This window comes from Vigna radiata, chromosome 6 (assembly GCF_000741045.1).
Source record: "Vigna radiata var. radiata cultivar VC1973A chromosome 6, Vradiata_ver6, whole genome shotgun sequence".
NCBI lineage: Eukaryota > Viridiplantae > Streptophyta > Magnoliopsida > Fabales > Fabaceae > Vigna > Vigna radiata.
This window is the reverse complement of record NC_028356.1, coordinates 15796818-15800605: the sequence shown is the minus strand read 5'-3', so window position 1 is coordinate 15800605 and position 3788 is coordinate 15796818. Positions and strand designations below refer to the sequence as shown.

General features: G+C 29.5%; 1 non-coding gene across 1 annotated transcript; it reads right to left on the bottom strand.

The window, feature by feature from the left end:
* Nucleotides 1-3009: 3009 nt before the first annotated feature.
* Nucleotides 3010-3094, bottom strand: TRNAM-CAU. Its single transcript is given in 2 exon segments — nt 3010-3045; nt 3057-3094. It is a non-coding gene; the product is annotated as a tRNA-Met (tRNA).
* Between the last annotated feature and the right edge of the window lie 694 nt (nt 3095-3788).

Below are 3788 nucleotides of genomic sequence, written 5' to 3'. Positions count from 1 at the left end.
TTTTGTATGAAGGTTGAATGTTGAACTGGTGTACTCTTGTGAAATTGTGTTATAACTTATTGTATTGGGTGTTATAATTGAAACTGTGGAATTGTGCTTGTTGTGATATGATTATTTTAATCTATTTTGAATGAGTTGGTTGGCTGAAATTGTTCTGGTTGAAGGGTTTTAAGTAAGGATTTTGTAATGGCATTGATATGAGTGGTAAGTAGTTACACAAATACTGTTTTAGGCTATTGTGAGAGGAAGTAAAATATAAAATTTGGGCATTTGAGGTTTAAAGTAAAACAGACTAGTTTAGGTAACTTCAATAAATTAATTAGAACTTATTGAGATCCTTTCTTTGCTAGTAGGATAGAGGAACCTTAAAAACCTGAGTTAGCACATCCTTGATCATAGAGAAGCTTTGGCCTAGTCCAGTCAGTTGTGACTAGTCATATGTGTTGGCGTCGAAGGTGAGTTTGATGCGTTTAGACATTTGGGTCCTCTCTAGTGACCAATTGGAGGAAAGTAAGATCTCTACTATGATGAAAATAAAATAAAACAAGTTTATTATAGATACATAAAGTTATCCTGCATTAATTTTTGATAACTTTAGAAAATTAGTCACTATGTATTTGAAATTTAAAGTAAAGATTCATATATATATATATATATATATATATATATATATATAATAAAACAAGGATAGTTGTTTTTTATATTGAAACGTGAGTATTAATCAATAATTATATTACTTATAGATATATATATATATAAATTGATGTATTTTATGAGTTGTTACGGGTTAGTTGGAACCGTTTGGTTCTTGATATTGATTAACTTAGATTCAATTGTGGATATGTTATTTATATAACTTGTGATTGGTGAGTAATGCATATTGTTGAGATTATGTATATATTGATTGGGGCAAAAAGTATATGATTACAAAGTGATAAAAGTACGATCCAAGTGGTAAACCAAGTTCCATCTATGTAGAATCTCTTGGTAAGATTCTTAGTGTTTTCGAATAAAAGTAGGATCTCAGTCTTGGGGTCTTCCTAACGCTCCAATGGCCTTTCTTCTCACGTAGAAAGGATTGGACCATGTGGTGAGGAGTAGCAGGAGGTCTTATTCTTGGAGACTTCCATCATGCTCTAGGGCGTGGAACAGACTAACCTCATGAGTGTGGCAGGACGAGGGAGCCCAGGACGGGAGAGCCAAAGTATCATAAGCCACCACGGGTGCATGGCCTGACATAACTCGATTATCATTCTAAAGTCTGGACGAGTCAAGTCTAGTATTTAACATGATAGGATTGATGCTTTATCTTGTTTGCTTTAAATTAATCTCTTGTATGTTCATGTTGATATAATTGCATGTTTTTTTTATATAATTAGTTCACCCTTGCATTTGTGTTTGTATTATTTGTATGCGTTTTCCTTTACGATGATCATCCACTTGGATGGGAGCAGATGACGACGAGATACTTTGGAAACAACTCTGGATGGGGACGACAATGTTGCTGCCTAGTTCTCTAGGCTTTAATTATCTTGTCCTAAGATATTTTGAAGAAACTTTATTTTGTTCTATGTTTTTAAAGTCTCTAAAGGAGAAACTCTAGTACTCCAACTATGCATTTTTATACCGTTTAAGGATGATACTAATCTAATTATTCTTAACTGATTTCTATTATTATTCATGATGACGTCTTGATTATATCGTATATCTGTATTTTATTATTGTAATGTTACAGATTTACTTTTTCTTATAAAGCCCATCAGTCCTTAAAAAATACTACAAATTAATGTAAAATGGTGATATTTTTGTTAATAATAATAACAAAAGTGAAAAGCAAATCAAATATAACACATCAAATAAACTAACATCCAACAAATAGATACCTTTTATCACACTTTTATTGGGATAAAAAGAACACAAATTGAGGCAAAGTTTAAATCTATTTATAAAAATAACAAAAAAAAATAAAAAATAAAAATGTAACATAATGTATCAACTTTTGCTAATCCCTTCTAATCATAGGCCTTGATCTTGGTGTTACCAGGAACATACTTTTGACATCTCAAATTAGATAATCACATACACCAAATTCTCTTAAGTCATTGTTGCATTGGTTGGACAACATTCTACCTTAAGATTTGGTGCATTTTCATTAAAGTCATCACTTCGTTTATTATTGCCAAAAAGTTGGTGTGATATAAATTTTAGATAGATTGTATCTTAGAAAGTCAAACTCTCCACGCAAAAAGTTGAATGAGTAACCAAAGATTTTTATTTCAAGACAAAATCTATCAAATTAGTTACACAATTTGTAGTTTTGGGTGATAGAGTTTTCCAAAATTCATCAATTGTGAACCTTAACATTGAGATTTGAGTTGCATCTAAATTACAAATACTAACCCAAACACTGTGTAAATTTAACCACAATTACTGAAAAATTATGGACCATTCTACAAATTGCGAAAACAAAAATCGCCCACGCTTCTTAAAAGCATAATATGGATGATAAGTAACCGAATTTTGATACATAAAAAGTGAATAAACTAAAAAACCTAACAAATATTTTTTCTCAAATTTGATACATAATAAATAAATTTTTGTAATTAGTAGTTTAAGTTTTCTTTATTACTCACGAGTTCACTTGTTCGTAAAATTGGTTCATGCATCCAATAATGAGTTAACCACTAGTTAAGATTAAGTTCTTTCCATTTGTTTACAATGATACTTTATTATATTATGTAAAAAATTATTAATTATCGTAATAAAAGAATTGAGTGGCTAAATAAAAAAATATAAATTTTTTAAAAGAATTAAACTAAAATAAAAATTGGATAGTCAAAATAAAAATTTATCATGTAACAGGAATTTGAAAATTATTTAACTGGAAAACCAACAAGAATAAAAATATGTATAGAAAAACAAAATGAAAATGTATAAAAAGTAAGAATTAGTATAGTGGGGTGAGAGAGGTACAAATTGAAAATATATAAAAATTAAAAATTAACATAGTGGGGTGAGAGAGGCTCGAACTCTCGACCTCAGGATTTCTCAGAAGCTATGAGACCTACGCGCTAGCCAACTGCGCCACCACCCCTTGTTGTATGCTTCACTGCTATAAAGGTAATATATATAAAATCAAATTCTATCTGTGATTGAAGAGTAGATATGTAAATAAAGTATGAGAGATGTCATAATTCGAGAATATACATATATATATATATATATATATATATATATATAATACTCCCTGTTCAAATACTTTTCTTCTAGTGATGCTATTTTATGGAAACCTTTTAACTTTATTACTAAATTCTTAGCCCTTGCAACTTGCTTACTAGCTTTTGTTTGTTTATGCTAATTTAGAGACAAGGCATGCAAATAAATAGAAGATTTAGAATTTGAAATAAATAGATTTCTATTTATGTTGATTTTTGAAAGTTGAGGGGCTAAGATAAATTTTCCATACTCAAACGTTCAAAAAAATACAGGGAAAGTTAATGTGAAACATGTATTGTTTTCGTCTTTGTCCTTATTTTTTGAAGAGATCATGGATCATTATAATGGCGTACGTCTACCACATTTTACAATTTGTACTTGTGGAATGCTTTTGTTTTTATTAACAAAAGAAAATTCATAATAATCACTTAAGTCTTCCTAAAATGTTACAAACCATCTAAAATGGGTTCTTGAAGAACATGTGGCTTCCCTTCGATAAATATTATGCAAAAAGTAATTATCTTTTTTTCCTTATTTATTTAAACTCTTTCATCTTGGAAAAGTAAAAAAAT